Genomic DNA, 12930 nt, shown 5'->3' on the forward strand with positions numbered 1-12930 from the left:
ACAGGTTATCTTGTGGTATAAACTTTTCATTTGTGGAACGTGAGCCCTGCCTTATGGAAGTGAAACCAGGCTGTATCTTAATGGAAAAAATATTTCCTCCCAATGTCTTTGTCAAAAGAATTTTGCTAATTGAATCCGAATTAATTACAGTGGCACAGCTCCCTTTTAAAATGATTAACTTCAGTATATTTTAATATGTTAGAGTTTAAGAGTGGTTTTAGATAGGTGAGGATTTACAAAAAAAAATAAACAGAACTGGACCTTCCTACTTATATCAAGCACTATTTAAAAGCATTATTGCACTGCTCTGTTGCCAGTGACACACAGTGGAAAAGTTGGTTTAGATTTCTCTCTTTGATCAAAAATATTGTATTTTTTAATCTTAAATGAGCACATACCTCAGTATCTTTTGCCCCAAATAGCTTTTTATTTATTTATTTATTTATTTTCTAATTAACCTGAAGTAAGATTTAATGCAGACTAAATGTTTTTACTAGAAGAAGCTTAAAATCCTTAAGTGAGCAAGTGCCAAAGTAGCATCTGTTATTCTGACTGAATACTGTTTTATACCTTTCTATCCCAGTGCTTACTTTAAATCAGATGCTTCAGTATTAAGAAGGACACTTCCTGGCCATTATGCACAAGATGGGAATCCCAGCAGGTTAAGAACCTATTTAATTACCCTGTGCGAAAAGTAGGTTCAAACATGTATTTATGGTTCTTTGTAGTCTCTTCCAGCTTCTCTGCCCTGATTGTGTGTTGTTTGTTTGTTTTTTCTTAAAAATGAAAGTATTCTGAATTCTCAGAAATGAGAGTTTTCCAAATAAAGCTGCAACTTCCACTGAGTCACCATCTGACTTGGTCAGCCGTGATGATTTTATTTTATTTTTTTCTTTTTCCTGATGGTTTTCCTACGGTTGAAGCTGTTTTTCTCTCTCTTTGTCTTCCAACATATGAGATCTCGAGTTTGCACTCACTAATGTCAACTCAAATATTACAACTTTAAAATGAGTAGTTTTGATGTGTTAAAGTTACTGGCATTGAGATATCCCCAGTTGGAAATGGGAATCCCAAAACTTTTGTTTAACGTTTTGGGAAAGTATCTCAAACGTAACTTACTACAAAACACTTCCAAAGCTCAGAGCCCTCAACATTCTTTTATTGGAAGCACAAATGAACAGAGAACGCTTCACTGCACGCCTTTACTGACCTTGTATTACCTCAAACTAAGCAAGAACAAGATCCAGATTAGTAGGCTCCTTATGGAGAAACTTCTATTGCTAATCTTATCTTGAAAATCCAGAGCCTGCCATGTGCACGTGTCTGGAGCGGCATAGCACTGGAGTAGTGATGTGTCACGCATGGAAATTACAGCACGTTTAAAAATCAAAGATCTTCAAGTTTAGGGGCCAGAGAAATGCAGTTTTATATGGAAATCAAGTATTTTGCAGATGCATGAGTTTTTGTTTGTTTTTAAAATTTTGTTTTCCATATCAATCTAAATATACCACTCAGAAAATCTCATTTCTATTTTTTTCCCTTGTTTTGTTTTCTTTCCCTCTTTGTTCCAGGCTTCTACATTGTGATGGCGGAATCAGCAACTGCTTATAATAGACTACTCCATTCCCCCCAGTTTTCCTTAGTGAGAGGCACTCGCTGGTTGCTGGAGTTGTTGATTTAGTGCCTGGGAAGAATGAGGGTTTTTGGCCCACTTCTTCATCACTCTCTCGCTAAGGGAGCCTACGTCACTGAGAAATGTTTAACCTTCTGGCCCCGAGGCAGGACTGGAAACTTTGCTGACAAAAATCTAGAAGCCAAAACTAGATCTTGAAAATGTTATTTATGTGAACAAATCTTCACTTCGGTTTAATTAGGACGGAATATTGCAGGGCTTGTTTTAAGTAGATAATAATTGGGAGAGTGAGCAGGAGGAAGAAAGGAGTTCTTTAATGAAGAACGGTGAGCAACTGGTTTATGGGAGGAGGAGGGGAGAGTTGAGGGAAAAGAGGAAAGTGTGGGAGTACTCATTGGGGAAAGGTTGTCTGAAGATCACAGTTCTGATGAATGCTTAAGTAGTTTTTCTAAGTTGCGTAAGGAAGCTAGCTGTGCGTGATATTAGTCGTGTAAAATGATATTTTCATGCAGAAGCACACCCTGGAAAACAAGAAAATTGTAGAATAGAATTTCTAAGGCTTTATCTTAAAAGATGAGTCAGTTATGGGAAGCTAGAGGCATTCGTATTTCCAGAGGTTTGGTCTAAGGAGAGCTACTGCCTCTCTCTGTAAACTTCAGTATGACTACTGGATGTCTGATTTTCCCAGACTGTCTGCTTTTTTGTTGTTGGTGGTTTTTTTCCCCCTTTTTTCCTCCCATCTGGACCATGAGAGTTCTGTTACAGAATTTCCAGATGTCTGACCACCCTGCTGGACGTAGACCTCTGTAACCAAGAAGACAAAAAGCATTCAGAAATCCTATATGTTTCTGTTACATAATAAATCTGACATATCTTGAAAGAGTTGTGCTTTTGCAAATGAAATATTTAATGTACTTGTAGTACAAAGAGTAATCCTGGCTCGTCCCCAGAGAGCTGGATTTATTGTACATGCTCTGGCAGTCTACATAGCACATGCTTATATGTTTGTCCTTAGGATATTCCAAACAGAAATGTAGCTGCCCTGTCTCTAGGGTTCCAACCTCTTTATAGTGAAGAGATTGAAATTAAAACGAAAAAAACTTGAGTCAAGGGTGAAATTACAGGAGGCAGCTGGAACTGCCCGTTGATTTGTGATGACCAGCGGAAGGGTCAGGAAGAAGCTGTACTTTTCCTTTTTTCCTACTTTTCCTCCATTTTTCATTCTTAGCAGCTCAATGCACCTGCTGGTCAGCTCCAGCTAGCTTGGATGCAGATTTTGGGATTCATTTTTGAAAAAAAAAACCCATTAAAAAAAAAAGTTTTCTGCTGGACCAGTGAGCTGAATGAACTCAGTGAACTTTATTATGAGACAAAGAGCCATCAGAAAGTAGGAATTATGAGAAATTAAGCAAGATGATAGATAATTTCATCTGGCTTGTGTAATGTTACTCGAACCATGTGTACTGAACAGCTATGCTGAGTTAGGATAGAAGAGAATGAGTTTCAAACCATGAAGTCATCAGAAAGATAAGAAAACTGCTGAAAAGTAGATCATGGAATGAGTAAGGGGTTGTGGTATCTGGGCAGTAAGTCTATGACAAAGAAGAGATAAGACAGCAAGGAAGAATATGAGGTGTGTGATAGATGCAAGCAATTAAGAAATTATGACATTAGGAGTGGGTAATTCTTTATGGTCCACTCTTCATATCATACTGGAGGATATTAAAAATATCCTTGCTATTAAGTTTGTCATGTTAGAGTTTTTTTGGATTTGCTCTGAGGTTGTTAGGATGAGCATGCTGCTGAAAAAAAAAGTAGTTACAGGTCAATCACAGGATGGCCGAGATTGGCAGAGACCTCTGCAGACATCTGGGCCACCCCCTGCGTGAGCAGGGTCACCTACAGCAGAGTGCCCAGGGCCACATCCAGGCAGCTATTGGAGATCTCCAAGGATGCCATCTCCACCATCTCTCTGAGTTGAGATGCTAAGCAAGGCTGGACCCAGTACTGATCTCTGAGGCATCCAGTGTGACTTTATGCTACTGATAACCACTCTGGCCCTTCAGCTAGTTTTAAGTTGACCTAACTGTCTGCCCATCCAGCCTATGCTTCCATCAGTTTTTCTGTGAGGATCTCATGGGAGGCAGTGCTGAAAGCCTTACTGTGTCAGGGTGGGCAGTATCCACTGCTCTCTGCTCATCTGCCACATCTGTCACTCCAAATTGTAGCTCAAACTAAAGGACAGTTTTGCCCAAGAGATATCTTGCTCAGGCAAAAATATTTTCTGATAGAAAAGAGTTATGAGTTTACAGTAAATTCTGAACCTACAGTGGCATGGTTTCCAAAACTAAGCATGTGGCAACGTCTATCCTATTAACATGATTTTTGGTCTAAAGAGTTAGTTTGTAAGTGTCATCTGTTAAACCAGCTGTTAGATATATTGGAAGCACACATCTAATTCCGGACACGTCTTTAAGAACTGGCAGGCATATAAAAAAGCACAGCTTTTTCAGTTGTGTGATTGTCTATTAGATTATATCATGAACCCATTTGTTTTTATTCAGTTCTGGTTTAATAGTCCCTGTATTATGTTTGCATTCACAAAATAGATTTGGTCACCAAGGAAGGATGATAATTCAGTTCTGACACGCAGACTTGGTGCTACATGTAAACCTGGTTTATCAAATCAAAGGGTTTTTTAATATAATTGAATTGTCTAAAATCCTTAAATACAAGACTCTGACCAATGAGTTCCGGTAACTCAAACCAAGTGACAAAAGAAGCTCTTAGCTGGGTGTCAGACCACTGAGGAAAAGATTTCTGTACGTATCATTTCAGGTGAGCTCAGAGGCTTGGGAGAAGGGAAACAAAACAGAAAGCAGGGGCCCAGATCAGAACATAATATCCAAACACAGTTGTCTTTACAGTTGTAAGCTCTTAGGCTTGAACCTTTGAATGTTTTCAAGCCAGTGGTGGATTAAAACTTGTAAGACTTGGCAGGTTTTGCTGAGGCAACAGAAGAAGGTACATCCAGCCATTTCCTGGTCTTTTCTGTGTGCTTTCAGGGTTGGGATTATCAGATCCCCTGGATTTGAGATCAGATTTGATTAAAAAGGAATCATGCTCCTTGCAAAAGAGGCCTGTGTCTCTGCTTCCCCCTCACATCCCTTGCTTTTGGGTAACCACATATATCAGATGAAACTGTAAGCTGGATTTTATTCTGTTTTCCCTTCCTGCTTCACTACTTTTCTCTCTTAAACTTGCCAGTGATGTTAGTGCATCAGTCTTAAAAATCGTACATCTTTGGGGCAGAGTTGTGGAACATGGATGTGTTCAAACTAAGCTTAGGATGTGAAGCTACAGTATTACGTTCTGTGGCAATTCTCCATACATGTGGACTTCGTTATGTTACCAAACAGTGAAAGTAATATAGCCCACTCTTGTTTTTAATGAAGGGAGCTCTTGTCTTTATGGCTCTGTGTGAAATTGCTGTTTTATCCAGGCTGATTTTGCTGAGGTTTTCCATCCAAAAATAGTTCTTTTTAAATGCTTGAAAAATGGGATTTCTCATTAAGAGCATGAGAAGTTCAGGTCAGTTCAGGTTGTTTGGGGGAAATACAGTGTTTTGGTCTGGTGGCTGTGAGTACTGTGATTGAATCATCTGGGAGAGGTGCAAGTGATGTATGAATTGGGAGAAATTAGATTCTGTCTTCTGTTATAGCCTTGGACAGCTCCAAGAAAAATAAACTATTGCTTTGATTAAAGCTGAATGCAATTTATGTAGAAATGTAGTCTATGGAGAAGGAATGGTAGGACTGTCGAAACTGCATACCCCTGAAGTCATAGGAACGTGAATCCCATGAAGGCATTATAGGACTCCTTCCATAATAGCATAACCAGGATATTTTTCCAGCTGATCAAAATTACTGATTACAAAATTTAGTGAGATTCAGGTAAAAATGATCCCAAATCTGTCTTCATCTTAAGATCCCTGACTTGTGTTACACTTAGAGCCTTGAGTTCTCTGCGTGTGTGGTGAGGGAATAAGTTCATACTAAATTCTGGGAAGCCTTTCCATCTATGCCAGTGCTGTATGCTAACATAAGGGACAATGCTTCTGACATATTTTATGTTGTGCCCACAGCTTAAAACCTGGATCTGCTTTGCCTTTTTATATTGGAAACATGCATTCAGTTGTTCAGTCAGTGTGAAAGCTTGAGATGGGCATCTCTTCAGTATGTAACAGAGTTTCAGTGCTAGAGTTTGAGTATTGGATATTGGAAGTGATGCATAGATTTTTGGCAGTGCAAAAACTGAATTTTACATTCCAAGGTGAAATTATTCTGCCTTCAGTAACCCTGACAGAAGCTATTGTACTGTGGGCTGGAGTGAACATCCTGACAATGGAAAAAGGACTACTGCTTTCAGTAGCAGCTAGCTACTGAAGAGGCTTAGCAGCATAAGCAGGCTTCCTCTCTTACCATACCTCATCCCAGTCTCCACCACTACCACTGTGACAAAGCACCAGAACGATTCTTTGAGAAAAAGTTAAAGGGGGGGGAGAGGAAAATATCTGAAATTATTAACATTGGCTAATAACATCCTACATGAATGGGACAGTATATACTCTGTTTTAAAACTGTACAATGCTTAGTTGTATCAAGTTTGGAAGCATTCTTTTGCAACAATAGAGAGTAAAGATACATTTTAATGAAATTCTAGATTTTGGGATAGTAATTCTGTGTCAGATTAACCATGGGCAATTGTCGTACTGAGTCTCGGTGGTGTTATTACTGCCTGTGTAAGTGTTGTATTTGTAGAAGGAACAGTAGCTTTCTGGCCAAAGTCATGGTTCTGAAGCAGGAGCGTGCCTAGGAGCTGTTCTGCTAGTATAAACTGAGAAGGAAGTGAAGGGTTTGCTAATCCTTTCACAAGTAGTGTGTGAACATCAAGCACAGCCCGGCTGTTTCCACTCTTGCTTAGGGAGCTGAAAATCAGGCTGCACAGGATTATAGAATCATAGAATGGCCTGGGTTGAAAAGGACCACAATGATCATCTAGTTAATGTTAGAGGGTATCTTTCTCATGTCCATTCCTAGTTCTTCTCTCCAAAAAAAGAAATTGCCATTTTAAGACAAATTCGAAAGATCTTGCTTCCCTTTTCTCTCTGTTCTGCTCACTGCCACCCTTGGTCAGTAGCCATAGCTTCTATTTTTCTTTTCTGCTTTCAAGAGCAGAACCAAATTGTCAAATTCCACTCCCCCCCTTCCCCAACACACACACGCACACTTGTTCACAGTGTTTTAAAATAAGTTCTGGAACATAGAATCATAAAATGGCTTGGGTTGGAAGGGACCTCAAAGCCCAACCAGTCCTACCCCGTGGCCAGGGCCATATCCAACCTGGCCTTGAACCTCTGGGAATGGGGCATCTGCAACCTCCTTGGGCGACCTGTTCCAGTGGCTCACCACCCTCTGGGTGAAAAACTTCCTCCTAATATCCAACCTAAACCTGCCCTGTCTCAGTTTAAAATCATTCCCCCTTGTCCTATCACTACCCATCCTCGTAAACAGCCGTTCCCCCTCCTGCTCATATGCTCCCTTCAAGTGTTGGAAGGCTGCAGTGAGGCCTCCCTAGAGCCTTGTCTTCTCCAGGCTGAACAAGTCCAGCTCCCTCAGCCTGTTTTCATAAGAAGGATGCTCCAGCCTTCTGAGTATCTGCAAGAGGAAATACTTTGAAAAGTTTGTGCTCGATGTTCTTGACTGGGCACAGCGTATACTTACATGTCAGTCTTCTTGAAACTTCTGAATGTTCCTGCCTGCTGCTGGAGGTGCTCAAGTTACCTGAGTGTGTGTGGGTGTCTCAGAGGAACCAGCTGCAGGTGGGAAGGCTGATGAGAAAAATTTAACTGTGTTCAAACTTGGCTCACTGTCTCTGGCGTAAAGCCTTTGACTCTTTTATTATAGGCAAGCTATTGCTTTTAGAGAAGAGCAGGGAGCTGTTACCTGTTCTTCCTTCAGTCCAAACTAATTAGTTTTTGAGCAAGACGAGCAATACCTGAACTAGAGAAGTACTTGGAACATTCTGGCGCAGTGCCACTTGCAGCAGCTCCAAGTTAAGCCCCTCTGCTGGAGAGGCCCTCTCCACACTAGAGACACGGTGCTTGATGTGTGTGCTCTCACTGTGGAGTTTGTTGGCTTAGCAGAGGTAATTTGAGCTAATCATTCTAACTTTGCATTGCAACAGAGTGAGGGCATCATCCAGCCAGCTCTGGGGTCCCAGTGGCGGGACTGGTGGTGAAATTTGAAAAGGGGCTGGTAACTATAAACTATAATGAGATCTCTGACTGTACATGTGTCTAACCAGAGTTAATCAACCAAAATAGTAAAAATAACAAAATGTGTTTGGATGCCTGGTTTTAATTTTCTTGCTTGTCTTTGTTGGGCTTATATTCATAGTGGATTGCAGTTGTTTGGAAGCTAACTGTAGAACTTCTTTCTCTTACCATCTCACTTTCTTCGTTCCCCCTGCTCTGAAGCTTTCTTTTGCAGATAGAGTCTGGCCACTAACTGAGCCAGAGGAATTCACCTACTGGTTGCATTTCCTCTCTTGGCTAGAAATCCCTGTGTTGGTACCACAGTTCTGCCATGTGTACGTACAGCCTTCTGTAGTGACTGACATGGAAAAAACAGACTTTGCATTTCTCTCTGCTCCTCACCTTTGTCGTCAGGGCTGCACAGTGCAGGGGAAGCCAGGCCTTGCTGCTGCTGCCTATCCTCACTTCACTCACCACTCTAACTTGTCTTGCTGGTTGGAAACTGCTTATCTGCACAGTTAATCAAATGCAGATCAGCGCTGCATTCCTTGGAGTGAACTGATTCTTCTTGCTGCTGTGTTTTGCAGATAGGGATTGTGGATTTCATGTGCGTGTTTTCAGGGAAAGGCAGACTGACATCTTGGATGAATCCCAAGGAATGGGGTGGGTGGCAGAGTTTATATATGTGCTGGGGGTTGATTTGGCTCTGGCCGCTGTGTAAAGTTCACTTTGGCAGCTGAAAGATGCAGAGAGAAGCACTTTCAGAATTAGAGACAGTGAGGTAATGAGAAAGTGACATAGGAAAGGAAGTGGTGGTGGGGGAGGAGGGCTCAAAATGCAAGTTGACATCATCTGATAGGTTTTCCAGCCTGTGCAGCAGCTATTTTTATGCTTTCAGCTCTCAGTATTTAGAGCTCAGTGACAGCCAAGTTGCCAGAAGCGGGGGTGGTGGTATATCCCAGCGTGGGCTGGGGGCTGGAGAGTGGCTCAGCTGGGAAGGCAAGCATCCAGGTTCCCAAGCACGTCTGCTGCTCTTGCCTTTTCATACATCTGCTTGGTAGTTACCTTTGGCTACCTGGTATGTCTAGGAGCGTGCTGAGCACTAGCTGGCAGTGCTGGCTGTCACCAGCTAGTTGAGAAGATCAGGGCTTGTAAACTTCAGGCTCTTCCTGCGAACTGGAGAAGCAGGAATGTACAGTGATCCTGGACTGGTGTTTCTACCTCTTCCTGAAGGTCACTGTTGGTGGGAGGCAGGATCCTGGGAATATCCAGAGCTAACTCACATTACATAAATGTGATCCTCAGCAGAGAAGTAAGCTGTACAAGTGTCAGTGTGAAGTCTGCATTTATTTCAAAGTATAAAATTGGTAGAGTCATAAGGCGTCAAAACTTTACAGTGGTGCAGGTGCAACATCCTATCATTTTTCTGGTTTTTGTCAGCTTGCTAGAAGTACCAGAAGACAGATCTTCTAATATATTGGGTTCAGATTTTTTTGTTCTGAAGTTCATCTGGCTTAAACCTTGACTGGGATCTTTCTCATGTTGCCTGAGAGAGCGTATATTGCAGCTGTTTGCCAGTTTTTAGCAGTACATTGTTTGGATTTCATCATTGAATTGTGTGCATGCAGATCCTTGCAGGCATTGTGTTGTCCGAGAACAGTATTACTGGGGGGAGAGAACAGGGAGCTGCACAGAACTGCAGGCAGTGAAGGAGGGGAAAGGTGGGAAAAGTGAACATTTTGAAGCTGGAGTGAGTTGCCAGCAATTTTTTTCTTGTTTAACTTGAAGAATACATTATTTTGTGGGAATAAACCTTAATGTTAGGGTGGTTCAGTCTGTCGTATTTCTCTTCTAGCATAGTTTGGAAATTTGAAAAAGCTGCTGTTTGTATGGTGTCTTGGCTTTTGAGGATAGAAAAATAACAAAAGAGAAAGCTAGTGAACGTATTTGAAACAGTAAGAGAACTGACTTTCAGTTGAGGGTGTTGTGTGCTGCGCTCACCAAGCCTCAGCACTCACAGCAGTATCTGTGCAAGCCGTATGTGCACCTGATGTTACGTTTTACTTCCTTGTGGAGACATAAATTGCAATGCAGCATCTTGAGGAGAATAAGTTCCCACAATCTTTATCTTATTTCCCGTGTGAAAATCAAATGATGTAAGGCTCAATAGATTCCTTGTGGACTGATTGTGAAAGTTGGGCTTAATGGTTTCCAAACCAAAAGTCTGTGGCAAATATCTGGGTCCCACTGATGCAGGCCATCTTTCGGCCAAGAGCAATGTTGCCAATTCTGTAAAGCTTGTGCACAACAGTGAATGCTGGGTGTGCTTTGAAGTGGATTGATGACACTTCTCTGGAGCAGCTAAGTGACTGACACTCGTTGAGCACCTTACCTCTGCCCTGAAGCAGACCTTCCTATCCACCCTGCTGATATCCAAAGTAACAGCACACTGCCATTTCAGTTCATGTGATCATTGATCAGATTGTCAGTTCTCTTGTCATTAAATTGGGATCAAACAGAAGAATTGAAACCCATTTAACTTGGTGGTCATTGACACCAGACAGTAATGTCAGTGTTTCATATAACTCTACTTGTCTATTAGAGTCTGTATTATTGCAAGGAGGTGTCTCACAAGTGCTTGCTCATGTGTTGAAGATATCCTCCAACTTTGACTCCTCAGTATTTTGTCTTCTTACAGCTTGTAGGGCCGTATCCATGTCTTTCTGGAGTGGCCCATCCTTTTCTGGTTTAGCTAATTTCTCCTCCTTTCAGAATGCTCAGTAACATCATAGGACAAAAGTGATGCTCTAGAACAAAATTTTAGAATATATTGCTCAGTGAAGAAAAGATTTGTTTGACTGCTGTTCAGCCAATCAAATGTTTTTCTTTCCAAGCAATTTTCTGCATGGAAATAAAGAAAGGTAAGTTTGCATATGTATTTGCAGCACTGAAAAATACATTGAGAGGAAGAAATCTTCCATCAAGATAGAGTTGTCAGTAATAGCAACAGAGGATTGGTTAGATCATTTTGCACACCAGTAAAATGTTGTATTTCACATATAGTTGGCTACTTGGTGTCAGTCTTTCAGTTCAAAAAGTTTGTTTTGTCAGAACTCGAACAGCATCTTGGGGCTATTTCAGCAACACCCGGGGGAACTGTGAGTCAGCTGGGCAGAGGAGGAGCTCCCCTTTGCAAGGCTTTATCCTCTGTAGTGAGCTAAGTTCAGGGGCCCTGCTTGGCAAAGTAATAGCAATCTTTGACCTCTGTAGCTGCATCTTGTCATTTCCACTGTCCAGATGGTGTATTCCTTGCCAGGAAGAGCAGGACTCATCTGGCACCGGGTAGATTTGCAGTAATGGCAGCAATTAGGGGATCTGTCTGCACAGAGTCGGACCCTGTGCTGTGTGCGGTCCCATGTTGCTGCTGAAGAGATGTGGGCAGCGTGTTTCTCCCGTCCTTGGTGCTGGCTTTAGTGGTGCTGTGCTCTGTGGATCAGCAGCTCCTGCAGCTAATGGTTGTGCAGGAGAGGGATCATCTATCTATGCAGTAATATGAACTTACTGGCCAAAGTTCAGCGTGAAACCAAATCTTTACGTGACTTTTACAAATCCTAAATTTAAGATGAGAGCGTGTTAATGGTTTGCATTGGTAATTTAGAAATAATGCTATTGTGGAGCTTTTCATTATCACCAAACCTATTTTTTTACCCATAAGAACTTTAGAGTTTGGATTCTTTTGAGTGAAGGTCAAACATTTCTAAGTAAGAAGAGGGCTGCTGCAGGAGCTCAGAAGTGTCATGGATGCAATCTCGAATCACAGTTTAATGAAATGTTAAAATTCATTATTTTAGTTTCTAGTTTGTAACTTAAAGGATGACTTCTCATGCTGCTAATGGCACAGTTAAAGTTGGACTCTTTATATTTGGTTGAACACCGCTTTTTTCAGATTGCAGCTTCATTATTAAAAAGATTTTCTTCTTGTGGCTGTTACCGCATTTGCACTCTGTAACATGACTCAGACCATTGGGAGATGAGGAATGTCAGCCCTGTTTTGATAGGGGCCGTAAAACAAAATGGCAGACTGTTCCTGTAAGGTTTGGAGTACTCACCTTGTCTGTGCCATGAAGGCTGTCTTGCTTCAGGCTTGTACGTTGACATTAATTACTATTCATGCTTTGCTTCTGTAAAGATACTGAAATACCTTTTTCAAGTGTGTGTTTTCATTGGACAACTCTTCCCCCCCTTCACCCCCCAGCGTCTTTATTTATTTTATTTGCTCAGTCTTCATTGAGATTAAGGAACAACAAAGCCACTGGCTGTCCCACTGCTGTTAGGATGAAGTGTGCTTCTCCCCAGCCACTTCCAGTTCCAGTGCCTTGTTGGGTAGAATGTGTATCTGCAGACTACCAGCTGTATTACATACAGTCATGATATGAGTTAAATAAACTCCAGGTGAGACAGCTGCATCCAAACAAGCATGGATTGTATGATTCTGTTGCTTGCAGAAGTGTATTGCCTGGGGGCTGCTGGTTATCTGCAGTTGGGTGTTTCTACTAAGTCAAGAGAAAAAATTGAAGGGAGGAAGAAGCAGGCATTCATGCTTGCAGTGAAGTAACCTGCAGTTGCCCTTAGTTAGTCTCAAAACAAGTGCATGTAAAGTCTGTTTCCACAGTACTCATTTGAGCTTTCTCCACAACCAAAATTCAGTTTATATTAGAAGAGACGGCATGGCTGCTGCTGGCAGAGCGGTGATGTGCTCCTGGTTCATGTGTTTGCAGCTGGGAGGTGCAGAGGGCAGTGCTGAATCACATGGCATTGCCTGTCTGGCAGGTGTCTGCGGCGTGAGTAGAAGAACCAACTGTTCACTATTTTGGGTGAATGAGGTTGGCTGTTACTGCCAGTGGCCCCATGGAGAAGTCCACGCATCTGTTGATAAGCACTGCTCTGCATACTGGGCTCCCGAATGCTTACAGCCGCTTGC

The 12930-nt window shown here is 41.8% G+C and overlaps 1 protein-coding gene across 2 annotated transcripts in view; it reads left to right on the forward strand.

Annotated features, from left to right (window-relative positions):
- Positions 1-12930, forward strand: part of MRTFA (myocardin related transcription factor A) — a 96583-nt gene that overhangs the window by 36561 nt on the left and 47092 nt on the right. The window lies entirely within an intron of this gene.

Source organism: Meleagris gallopavo, chromosome 1 (assembly GCF_905368555.1).
Source record: "Meleagris gallopavo chromosome 1, MGAL_WU_HG_1.1, whole genome shotgun sequence".
In the NCBI taxonomy this organism is placed as follows: Eukaryota; Metazoa; Chordata; class Aves; order Galliformes; family Phasianidae; genus Meleagris; species Meleagris gallopavo.